Here is a 13,155-nt window from a genome sequence, read left to right on the forward strand (position 1 = left end):
GGGACCCCAGGGTCCCTTCGGGTAGCACCATCCTCATGTGGGTATCCCAAGCCAGCCTGAGTGGCAGGGGTCGGGACCAGGCCAGCCTGAGCCCAGCACGTGTAATGACCATCCTGACAAGCACTTCCTCCCATGCCAGCTCACAGAGCTGGCATCCCCGGGCAGCTGCCAGGCACCTGCTGCCGGAGAGAAAAGCCCCATCATCCCAGCCTTTGTGGACAGACAGGCCGGCTCGGATTCCAGAAAGGCATGCAAGGTCAGAGTGAAGCCCCCTTCCCCGGATGTGGGCTGAGCAGCCAGCAGTATGTCCTGTCCTCCTGTCTGCCCCACTCCGTGCTGGCCTCTGTGTGAGGCAGGGCATCAGGGAGTGTGCACTGGGATCCTCAGTGTGACTGGCCAGGGGGCCGAGCTTGCCTCCAGTATTTGTCCTGGGAGCCATCTCCCCTTGGGGCCCATGTCTGCCACTCATCCTCCCAGGCATCGCTCCCTCCCTGGCAGAACCAGGCCACTTCTGTACGGAAGATTGTAGGACTTGTGGCAAGGAAGGCAGAGGGCAGGGACGGCTTGCCCAAGAGCCCTCCCTGTTTAAGAGAAGCCAGTTTAAGAGAGATAATTGGGGCTCCTGTATCCTGTATCAATCTATCACATTTATAGCTGTCACTCCAGACAGGAGACAAGGAAATGACAAAAGCCAATAAGGCCAATAAATAAAGGGTAATGGAATAATCAGTATATGCAGCCTATTCCCTGAGCCACAGAGCCAGGGGCAGGGCTCAGCCCCTCCCTTTGGTCTCTGTCTCAGCTTCACCCACAGGCCCCAGGAGACAGTTAAAACCACTCAACAGCCCCCACGGGGGTGCCCGGCTAGATTTCCAGCTGCTCAGGCCAAAACCCTTGACGTCATCCTTGCCTCCTCTCTTTTTCTCACACCCTACATCCAATCCGGCCGGAAATCCTGTTGGCTCTGCCTTCGAAATATGTCCTAAGTTCAACCACTTCTCAACATCTCCACTGCCACTGCACTGGTCTGAGCTGCCATCATCTCTCTCCTGGATTCTTGCAGCGGCCTCCTCACCAGTCCTGGTCCCTAGCTGCTCTCAACACAGCAGCCAGCGTGGTCCTATTAAAATCAAGTCAGATCACACTCATCGAAAGCCCTCCAGCAGCCTCATCTCACCCAGAGGAAAAGCCTTTACCCAGCCCTTACCCAGCCCTGATCCATCCCTTGCCCATTTGCCTGTCTGAGCCTCGCTATGGCCAGCCTCTTGCTCCACTTCAGCGACACCGACTCCTTACAGGTTTCTGGCCAAGCATGTCTTGGCCTGGCACTGGAGCACTGGCTGTTCCCTCCCACCTGGAATGCTCTTCCCCCAGGATCAGCCCTAGCTCCTCTGCTTCCTCTTCCAAGTCTTAGAGGTCACTTTTGCAATAAGGCCGACCATGACCATCCTATTTTCTTCCCTTTCCCAGCCCACTGTTTTTATTTTTTAATCAGTTTTAGGAAAGTATAACTTATATACAATAAAAGGCACCCTTCTTAAATGCACAGTTTGATGAGTTTTGACAAATGTTTAAGCAGTACAGCCACCACCATAATTAAGATATGGAATATTTCCATCACATCAAGAAGTTGTCTCATCTCCTTCATGGTCAGTCCGCTGTTCCTGGCAATCACTGATCGATTTTCTGTTCCTATAGATTTGCCTTTTCTGGAGAGTCCATATAAGTGGAGGAATTTTTGTATGCAGCCTTGTGTGCCTGGCTGCTTTCACTTAGCATAATGCATTAGAGATCCATCCATGTCATTGTCTGTATCAGTTGTTCCTTTTTATTGTTGAACAGTATTCCATTATATGAGCATAAAACAGTCTGTTTTCCATTCAACAGTTGATGGACATTTGAGTTGTTTACCATTTTTTGCTATTGTGAATAAAGCTGCCATGAATATTTGTATATAGAAGTTTGTGTGGGCTTATGTGTTTTGGACGTTTTTTTGTTTGTTTTTTGAGATGGAGTCTCACTCTGTCACTCAGACTAGAGTGCATTGGCATGACCTCCACTCACTGCAACTTCATCTTCCCAGGTTCAAGCAATCCTCCCTCCTCAGTCTCCCAAGTAGCTGGGACTACAGACATGCACCAACGTACCAAATAATTTTTTTTGTATTTCTAGTAGAGACAGGGTTTTACCATGTTGCGCAGGCTGGTCTCAAAATCCTGAGCTCAAGTGATCTGCCTGCCTCAGCCTCCCAGGCATGCTGGGATTACGGGCATGAGCCACCACACCTGGCTGTGTTTTTATCTCTTGGGTAAATATCTAGGAATTGAATTTCAGAGTTATATTAATAGTGTATGTTTAACTTTATATGAAATTGTCAAAATGTTTTCCAAAGCATTTGTTTGCTTTTCAATCAGCAATGAGAGTTCCAGTTGCTGTATATCCATGCCAGCATTTAGTATTGCCAGCCTTATTTTTCCTTTAACTTTAGCCATTTGAGTAGGTGTATCTTGTAATTTTAATTTGGATTTTCCTGATGACTAATGGTGTTGAGCATGTCTTTTTCTTCTTTAAGAGATGGGGTCTCACTCTGTCACCCAGGCTGGAGTGCAGTGGCACAATCATAGCTCACTGTAACCTTGAACTCCCAGACTCAAGTGATCCTCCCACCTGAGGCTCCTGAGTAGCTGGGACTACAGGCATGAGCTATTTAAAAAAAAAAAAAATGTTGTAGAGATGGGGGCGTTGCTGTGTTGCCCAAGCTCGTCTCAAACTCCTGGGCTCAAGTAGTCCTCCTGCCTCGGCCTCCCAAAGTGCTAGGATTACAGGCATGCGCCACCGTGCCCATAATGTGAGCATCTTTCCATGTGCTTATTGGCTATTCCTCTATCTTCTTTGGTGAAATGTCTGCCACTGTTTTAAAGAGCTCTCAACAATGCTTATATGCTTACATCATCACTGGAAGGAGCAAGCCTCCCTGTGTGTGATAAACTTCCACTGCTCTGACACAGGCTTTCTGTGTGATCTGGGGAAACTGACCTCACTGGTCCAGTTTCTGTTCCCTTGTCTGTAAAATGGGGAAAATAACAACAGCTGCCTCCCAGGGTAGTGTGAGGACTATGAAAATTAAGATTTGTAAAGAATTTACAATGATCCCTCAAATATAGTAAGCACTTAATAAATGTCCAGTATGATGACAGTGATGATGATTATTAAGCCCTATGTGACTCGTTCATGTCAATCCTATTTCCCTGTTAAAGTCCAATGTTTTCATCTATAAATGGTTGTGGGAGAGGGTGGGGGCTGAACAATCTCTAAGTCCTGTCCACAGTAGCATCCCTGAGTTCTAGAATCGCTCTGTTTATGGACACACCCTTACAGGTCCCTTTCCCTTCCCAGGGCATGTCCAGCAGCCACCCACCCACGGGACTCTAGAGTTACACACACAAGGCAACGGGAAGCTCACCTCCAACTCCTGCCCTCCAGAAACGGACTAGGGCCCAGCTCCTTAATCACCCATAAGAAGGACCATGAGAAACTGAAAGGATCAGGGGAGATGCAGAAGTCAGAGGCAGAGCTGGGAAGGGCAGGTGACACCAGGCAAGACCAAGACAGTGGGAAGCTGGGGAGAGCAGTGTGGCCTTGCAGGGCTGCATCTCCTGCCCTCACAGTGGCTCCGCATGCTCTCCCACTCCAGCCCTCTACCTCCCACTAGGCAGCTCCACAGGTCTGCGGGCCCAGCCCTCCAGCAGCCCTGCCTTCATCCCTCCCTGACTCTGGGGGAAAGCTGGGCCCCCCAAGGGAAGTGTCTCAAGTCCTTGAGCCCCTCCCTTTGGGGCAGTGGGGTGGGAAGGAGGACAGGAATGTTGGGAAATCAGTGCACACAGATCTGGGGCTGGTGCCAGGGTGCCACAGGGAGCGAGGAGGAGGTGATGAGAGAAGGGCACGGCAGCTCAGCAGGGCCCAGGCTGCAGGCAGGGCAGGAGGGGTGGTGGGGATGTGACTTGGTGAGCAGACGGGGCTGGGAGGCTGGGAGAGCAAGGGGTTATAGAGGTTAGAGGCCAGAGATTTCTGAAAGACCAGATCAGGGAGAAGAGGAGGTCCCGAGCGGCCACGGTACAGGAGGGGTGAGGAAGATGAGGCAAGGAGCAAGGGCGTGGTTGGGGGAAACAAACCTCTGGTCCTCCCAGCCTCCCAGGCCTTCACTTCCACTAAGCATACTCTTCATACTCATTGTCACCCTCTTGATTGTGGGCAGCCCTGCCCAGCCTTCCCAGCTACCAGCCCCTGCCAGGACTCTCTTGGCACCCCAGCCACCTAGTGTCCTCCTCCCTTCCAGGCCAGCTACCACCTCCATGCTGCCCTCACCACCCACCTGCTGCAAGGCCCCCATCACAGAGCCCCCCAAAGCCAATTTCTCTGCTCCCACACCCCAGCTGAAACCCACCCAGCCCCAAGCATAGGATCATTATAAAGCCACGCATCTGCCTTCTGCCAGCCCTACCTGCCACCCTCTCTCTCCTGTGGACACTCTGACATTTGAAGGATCAATGACTACTGAGCAGCAGGGCCAGGCGAGAGGCTCCAGAACCAGAGGGTCCCCTTCCTCACTCACTCACTCCCACCAAGTGAGATCAGCCTACATAGGGACCAGCTGGGGAAACTGAGGCATCTGTCCACTCTTTGTTTAGCAACCACATATTGAGCATCTTATAGATAAAACCAGACAAGGTCCCTGTCCTCACATAGCTCACAGTCAAGTTAGGAAAACAGGTATTCACCTCCAAATCCACAAACAAGGCTGTTTATAGTTACAAAACTATATGGCAGGGTAGGGGAGTACAAAGTGCAACGAGGGAGAATAACCAGTCAGGTGATCTCTACAGGGAGAGATGAGGGTGGCTTGGACCAGGATGGGGCTAGTAGAGAATGAGAAGCTAGGGAGCTATTTCGGATGCAAAATTGGTAGACAGAGCGCTCAGAAGTGGGAGAGGAGGTGTCTCTGGTCTCTGGCTAGGACAGCCATGAAAGTGCCACAGGAGGCTTCCTCAGATCACCTCCCAGGCAGCCCCTCAGGCCTCCTACGTCTGCCCCACAGAGCCCTTGGCAAGCAGAATGGATGACCATTTGGGGACCTATTTTAAGAATGAATCCCAGGTCCCATCCACCCAGATCCTACCTCCTACAGCTACCATGGGGAGCCAAACTGTAAACAAGAGCAAGTTCCCAATACCTGCTGAGGCAGCGCCGACACATCGTTGGTGATGGTGAAGACACTGGCGTCTCTGGTATCTGTGAATGCAGCCGTTTGAACAGTCCCTTGGGCACAGAGCACAAAGGTGGCCTCAATCCACTTTTAATTTTTTCTGTTAACCAATCAAGAATTTACATGACACGTCCAGTCCCTCCCTTTAGGGATTTTCACTTTCTGAGTTTTTTTTTTTGTTTTTTTTTTTGTTTTTTTTAAAATAAGCGGGCCGGGCGCGGTGGCTCACGCCTGTAATCCCAGCACTTTGGGAGGCCGAGGCGGGTGGATCACGAGGTCAGGCGATCGAGACCACGGTGAAACCCCGTCTCTACTAAAAATACAAAAAATTAGCCGGGCACAGTGGAAGGTGCCTGTAGTCCCAGCTACTCGGGAGGCTGAGGCCGGAGAATGGCGTAAACCCGGGAGGCGGAGCTTGCAGTGAGCCGAGATCGCAGCACTGCACTCCAGCCTGGGCGGCAGAGCGAGACTCCGTCTCAAAAAAAAAAAAAAAAAAAAAAAAAAAACAAGCAAAATAGGGATTGTGCGTCTGACCAGCACTACCACATCACTATTGAGGACACTCACAGCATCCTCACAGGGACAGTATCACTCCTCAAAGTCAACTGGAGCCCAGGGGCCCCCCACTGTGACTCACATCTAGGTGGCAGTCCCTGGCCAGGAGCACAGGCACAATGTCAGCATGGCAGAGTCTCCAGAGCTCCCAGCAGTTAGCCTCACACCGTGCTAAGGACAGCCTTACCCCAGGAAACACAGGTGGGTCCTGTTGTAAGCCCCGGGCACCACCCTAGACTCAGGTGTTCCTCATATTAATCTCATTTCAGAAGCCCCATGGCCCAATGCCTTTATTGTGGCCACCTCACTCCATCCCAACAAATTCTCTTCACTTCAAATTCCAGGAGCAGCAGTTGGATAGTGTTTTCTTCCCTCACAGAGATTCTGGGCTCCCTCTGTCAATGGATGTGCTTCCTCCAGGGACCAGCTTTGCATACCAGAGATCTCAGGGAGAGGAGGCTTTGGATCTAGTCTCAAAACAATAAACTAACTCCAGGTGGGGGACCAAGGCCACTCATTCTTCACCCTACGTTTACATAACTAAGAAAGCTATTTAAGTGGCTTTCACTGAACTCCAGTTATTTCACTTTAAACTGTCCCTGTTACTTGTGGACACAGAGAGTGGACTTCACCAGGCACTTAAATCCTCCTCGTTGGTCCCCAGAGCTTTGAAGAGGCTTATCTGGAGAACAGACCTCCCACAGCACCCTATCCCAGCCTCCACACAGGCTCTGCTCTGAGTGCTTTTCAGGCAGGGAAAAGGAACAAGTCCAGGTGGAAATCTTCCAAATGTGTCTTCCCCAATCACCCTGTCACCGGATTGTTCTCAGCAAAAACTTTCTCATAAATTATCTTTGCCTTTGGCTTTTCACACACAAAGGTCACATAGTTGTCTGCCTCTGGTATCACACGTGTAGCTGGAGAAGTGGTTTCAGAGGTTCCCACAGCTGGAATCTCCAGAGGAATTTCAATCAAGAAAAGGGAAATGAGGTCATGACAAAGAGGGAAAGGGAGGAAAGAGAAAGTGGGGAAGACCTGGAGAGCTAGAGGAGGAGAGGGGAGTCTCTACCTAGGTCATCTGGCTCCTTTCCCCCTTTCCATCCCTAAGCCACTCTTTCTTCAGTGGCACCCTCATCATCGTATCCAAGTGAATGGATAATAAAAAGGGCCAACTGGAAGCAATAACACACCATATGAATGAGCACCCACAGCACCCAAATCTTGGTTTCTAAATATCACTCCCCATTAAAAGGAACCAGGGCTCCTTGGTGAAATGGCTGATTCAGGGCTAGAGCCAGGAAAACACCAGAAAACCTGGAACATCTTATTGTGCCAGAAAGCAAAAAAGTGCTTAAAGACGGATGAAGATAAATGTCAAAAGACACAGGAGCCAGTATAAATGGGCCAACTAGTAAGTTTAGAAGTAATGATGGTGTAAAAAATTATTAGTGGGCAAAAACTAGTGGGTAGAAGTTTGATGAGGAATATAGTCTCAAAGTATCTCCCCACAATTACTTATTAATTAGAAAGAGAAAATAGTAATTCTACAGGAGGGGGAACAGACACCACTTAAACTAAGTGATCAAAGATAATATCACTAACAAGTGGAAAAGTTGACATAGTGTGCCTCCTGATATAAGACTCTGAGAAAGAGTCACCTTCAGTAATCATCCCCAAAACACATCACCTGAAAGTCATAATGAGGACGCATCCAACAGGATTCGAGCAACATTCTTCTTCAAATAACTGGCCTGCACGCTTCAAAATTGTTAAATTCAAGAAACACAAAGAAAGGCTGAGGAACTCTCCCAGATTAAAGGAGGTGAAAGAGACATGGAAACTGAATACAATGAGTGGCCCTGGAACAAAAAAAAGAAATAGAAATAGGCCAGGCTCGGTGGCTCACGCCTGTAATCCCAGCACTTTGGGAGGCCGAGGTGGGTGAATCATCTGAGGCCAGGAGATCGAGACCAGCCTGGCCAATATGGTAAAACCCCATCTCTACTTAAAAATATAAAAATTAGCTGGTTATGGTGGTGCATGCCTGTAATCCCAGCTACTTGGGAGGCTGAGGCAGGAGAATCACTTGAACCCAGGAGGCAGAGGTTGCAGTAAGCCAGGATCACACCACCGCACTTCAGCCTGGGCAACAGAGTGAGACTCCGTCTCAAAAAAAAAAAAAAAGAAAGAAAGAAAGAAATAGAAAGAAAGAAGATATGATGAGACAACTAATGAAATGTACATATGGACTGTGGATTCAGTAACAGTATTAGACCAATGTTAGATTTTCTGATTTTGATAACTATACTATGGTTTTGTAAGAGAATATCATTGTCCTTACCAACACACACAAGTATTTAGGACAAAAAAGGCATGATGTATTCAACTTGTTCTCACGTGACTCTGAAAAAAATATGTGTGTGCACGTGCGTATGTGTATATATACTATATATAGTAGATATGTAATACAGAGTACCTCATAAGCACACACATATATGAGGAAAGAGAACGATAAAATAAATGTGCAAGATATAAACAATTGCTGAATCTGCATAAAGGGCATATGGGAATTTCTTGCAACTTTTCTGTATCTAAGTTTGAAATTATATTAAAATAAAATTTACAAAAAATATTACTAATGGCCAATAATTACATTGTACCCGATATGGTTTAAAACACTTTACTTATTTCAGCTCATTTGGTACTTACAACAGTTCTACAAGGTATATGGTATTATCTATCATCCATGTTGTCGTCTTCATTTTACAGATGGGGAAACCAAGGCACAAGGCAGTTACGCTACTTGCTGTAGCTCCCCCACCTGGTTAAGATGGCGGAGATGAGACCCCAGGCTAATAAGCCTAGCTCAAGTCTGTACTCTCAGGATGCTCTGATGCCTCCTAAGGCATCAGAGGCTGAGAATGGAACCCACAGACAGGAATGCACACAGGAGGACAGGCACACCCTTCCCCACAGACACACACACAGTGGGGCTGCCTGGAGCAGTATGGATGCAGCCTGCTAGTCAAAATAGTCTTCAGATCTGAACACAGAAGAAAGCCTTTTAGAGAGTGGAAGGAAGTTCAGAGTTCAGTGCCATAGAGCCTAGGGACTGGACACCTGGGCTAAGACCCTCCACCCTGAAGGGTTTCCTATGGCCTCTGGCTTGGTCCTATTTGTCTTCTCCTTCCCCTTCCCTAGAGCTCCAAGTTTCTGTCTCTCTTTCTCCAAGACTTTTCTGTTCCCTCCACCCCATCCCAGTGAATCCAGAAATAAGAGGTTTCTGGCGGGGCCTTCTGGTGAACAGTGGCCTTAGAGGAAAGAGGTGGGCCCAGACAGAAAAATGGCCCAAAAGCCAGGCAGTTGGAGGGGGAAGACTGGAAGCTGATGGTCACAGTGATAGAGGAGATGGGGTGAGGAGAGGAGACAAGAGGACCAGCCATTGAAGTTTGCCCAGTAATAAGAAGCACTGTGTGTGCCAGGCCCCAGCATCAGCAGTTACTGCAGGAACAGGTCTGATGGGGGAGGGAGGTGGTCATCCTCCTTGGCACTTTGCCAGGAAGGACTGAGGGAGGTCTGTCTCCTACCATCTCTGAGAAGGCTGAGGCCACATGGAGCAGAAACAAATCTCCAAGCCAGGGGCTGTCAGGGAGGGTGCCTGGTTGCTAGGGCCTGTCTAGTTTGACAGGGCAATGGAGGTTGGGGGAAAAAGATGCTGACGTCTGAATTCAGAAGTGGAGTGGACCCCCACCATCACCCTCCCTGCCGAAGGGCCTGTCACAAGGCGGCCGTGGCTCACACCCGCTTATCAGCCCTGGGGTGTGGAGAGGGTGTCGCAGACGGGAGATAGGGCTGGGACAGGGCTGTCCACACCAGCCCTGCTCTGCCTCCCTCATTCACACCTCCTCAGAGGCCCTCGGCCCACTTTGCCCCTGCTGCCTCCAGCCCGCCCCACTGTGCCTCTTCTGCAAACCACCCCAGCAGGCTGCCTTGCTCCAAGGATTGCTCTGCCCTGGACAATTAAGAGACACCAAAGAGGAGGGATGCCGGACACTGTCTAGCCCCAACCCCTCACTTTACAGATAAAGGAACTGAAGAGTGAGGAGCGGCTACTTAACTAAGATCCTATCGCAAGTACACCGAGGAGCCAGAAGTAGAAGGCAGGTTCTCACCCCAGACCAGAACATGAAAGAGTCTGAGCCTCAGCTGGGGAACCCCTGAGAGCAGGGTTCCAAGGGCCATAGTGAAGGAGGAGTGAGGGGCACATTTATCCCTAAGGAGGGCCAGTCTGTTCATATTTTAGCCTCATGCAGGGAGAGAGAGCACAATCAAATTATATCATCCTGGTCTCCACCTGCCTTGGATAAGACCCCCCAGGGCAGGGCTCTTCCATCTCTGCCCCCAGACTAGCTCTCTTCCATCTGTGTCTGAATGGTGATGGGTGGCAAGGGGTCAAAGGCTCTCTCTGAAGTGGTGGGCAGAGTAGGGGCACAGAGAACATCAACCAAGAGGCTAGTGGGAGAAGCCAGGGTCCCTTCATGGATGCAGGGAGGGAACCAAAACATCATCCTGTCTGCTGGTATAAGAAGGAGCCAGCTGGGCTCCGAGACCTCAAAGGTGCTAGGGAGGCTCAGCAAACTTAAGGTCACTACCTGTCACTGCGCCCACCCCTGCAGCCTTGAAAGACATTTGGGTAGATCTTTCTATCCGGGCATCACCAGAGGTAGGACATTTCATCCTGTGCCCGTGGAGTAACTGGGGCTGGAGGAGGGAGACGATGGGAATAATTCTGAGATCCTGGTTGGGGGTAGGTAAGGGGGTGGGGCTTCACACCTGCACACAGCTGGAAGACCTAATTTTAGCTCTGCTTTTCCCAGGGTCAAACAGAGCCCTTGCTCAGCGCACTCTGACTGCCACCTCCACGCTTCCATCTTCCCACCAAGGTGACTGCCTCAGACCAGAAACCAGACTACAGAGCCTAACACAGGATGCCTGGGGAAAGTGCCGTGGGAGTTCAGGCATGAGTTCAGCAATGCTCAGTACCCGGGCGTTATTCAAGACACAGGCTTGCCCACAGCCACATAGCAGGACCCAGGTCTCCACCCTTCTGTGTCCCCACGCCCCCTGCCCAAGTGAATGAGCACATTAGGACTCAAGCAGGATAAGCTCCACCTTTCTGACTTGCTGCGTAACTCCAAAACATTTCTTGAACACTCACTATTTGCAAAACCCTGTAGGGGCCTCAGAAAAGAATCAACTCCATTATGTGCCTGCCTCTAAAGAGTTAGCAGGGCACTGTAGGGCTAAAATGGGTAAATGCACGAATGACCGAATTAGAAAGCAACACGGATGAAGCTGGAAACCATCATTCTCAGCAAACTATCACAAGGACAAAAAAACCAAACACCGCATGTTCTCACTCATAGGTGGGAATCGAACAATGAGAACACTTGGACACAGGAAGGGGAACATCACACACCAAGGCCGGTTGTGGGGTGGGGGGAGAGGGGAGGGATAGCATTAGGAGATATACCTAATGTAAATGACAAGTTAATGGGTGCAGCACACCAACATGGCACATGTATACATACGTAACAAACCTGCACGTTGTGCACATGTACCCTAGAACTTAAAGTATAATAAAAATATATATATATATATATAAAAAGAAAGCAAATGAAAATAACTGCAACAACCTTGAGGGGGGGAGTTGAGGGTAAACATTAGATTGGAAGCTAGAAAATCTTGGTAAGTTCCTAGAGTTTGTTGCTTCGTTTGTGAAATGGGATGAATTGCGCCGATTCAAATGGTGGACTGCGTAAGCTCTGACTGGAAAGCGCTCTGCAAACTGTAAAGCATGGATATGCTCAAAGGGCTGGTAGCAACACATCACAGTCTTAGGATTTGAGAAGAGATTGAACCACTTCCACCACCGCAGGTTAACACCATACTGAGGCCTGGCTCTGTCCTTCACTCTCTCAGATCAGGATGACCTTCATCAGACACCAATAATCATTCTCAAGAATTCACAGTAACTGGCTACCATTTATTAAGAGCTTACCAAACTGCACGTTATCTTATTCAATCCTCAACCAATCCTGCAGGTCCTTGTCAACCTGCTTGCAGATGAGGAACCTGATTCAGAAGGACGAAGTCAGTTGTCCTCAACTGTCCCGCACTGATAAGTGGAAAGATGATTATGTGGGACCCCAAGTCTCCCCAGCAGCCTCCCCACCCACTGCTGGCATCCAAAGCATTGGCCCAGCCATGCCATGTAGACCCAGAGATGCGGCAGGCACTCTCCCTGTCCCAGAGTGACTCACAGGCAAATTGTGATGGAGACCTATTTCTCCATAATGCAACCAATTCAGTGTTTTTCTTTCTAAAGAAACAGAAATGGGCTGAGTGACTTGGCTCAAGCCCATAATCCCAGCACTTAGGGAAGCCAAAGTGAGAGGACTGCTTGAGGCCAGGAGTTCAAGACCAGCCTGGGCAACATGGCGAGAACTCATTTCCAGAAAAAAAAGTTTTTAATTAGCCAGGCATGCTGGTACATGCCTGTAGTCCTAGCTACTCGGAAGGCTGAGGCAAGAGGATTGCTTGAGCCCAGGAGTTCAAGGTTAGAGTGAACTGCAATTGCACCACTGCACTCCAGCCTGGGTGAGAAAGTGAGACCCTGTCTCTATAAATAAACAAACAGACAAACAGAAATGAACTTAATAGAAAATACCAGAGCACATTATCACACAAAACTTGCTGGGTATGCGAAGTGGATTGCCATGTAAAGTGAGTTTTCTACCAGAGGGATCTTCCATGGCTCTGTCTTGTTCAATGTTTTTAACAAACACATTGAAGGCTTGTTTATTCAATCTGCTATCTCAAAGCTCGGATGCATAGCTAACATGTCAGATGGCCAAATCAGGATCATCAAGATGTGAACTCACTTGAAGATGGGTAGAAACTGTAACAAGATGAAATCCTAACAGTTGGGCATACATAAAATCTCACATTTGTGCTCCAAAAATTGGCTGTGTAAGTGCATAATGGGAAAGTGATTTGACAGCAGATCGATCATGTGAAGAAGACCTGAGGCAGTCATTTGGACCGAGTTCCACAGGAAGCAATGGTATATAGTGTGAAAAGTGGAGTGTCCCTGAGAAGAGCGGTCAATCCCCTGGACTCAGTTCAGCACTGCTATCACTGCGTCCTGAATGCTTTGCTCAGATGTGGCTGCCACATCGTGAAGACATATAAAATCATGATGGTGAAGGGCCTGAAATTCATGAGCACCTGAGCATGACATGAGATCCCACGTCTTTATAAGCTGCGTATCTCAA

General features: G+C 49.0%; 1 protein-coding gene across 1 annotated transcript in view; it reads right to left on the reverse strand.

Moving 5' to 3' along the window:
- Positions 1-899: 899 nt before the first annotated feature.
- EXOG (exo/endonuclease G) overlaps positions 900-13,155 on the reverse strand; it is a 46,190-nt gene continuing 33,934 nt past the window's right edge. Inside the window, exon 7 of the mRNA XM_055282670.2 lies at positions 900-5,316. The gene's annotated coding sequence lies outside the window, so the exon portion shown is untranslated. The remainder of the gene's footprint in view (positions 5,317-13,155) is intronic.

The sequence above is a fragment of the Symphalangus syndactylus genome, chromosome 1 (genome assembly GCF_028878055.3).
Source record: "Symphalangus syndactylus isolate Jambi chromosome 1, NHGRI_mSymSyn1-v2.1_pri, whole genome shotgun sequence".
Lineage (NCBI taxonomy): Eukaryota > Metazoa > Chordata > Mammalia > Primates > Hylobatidae > Symphalangus > Symphalangus syndactylus.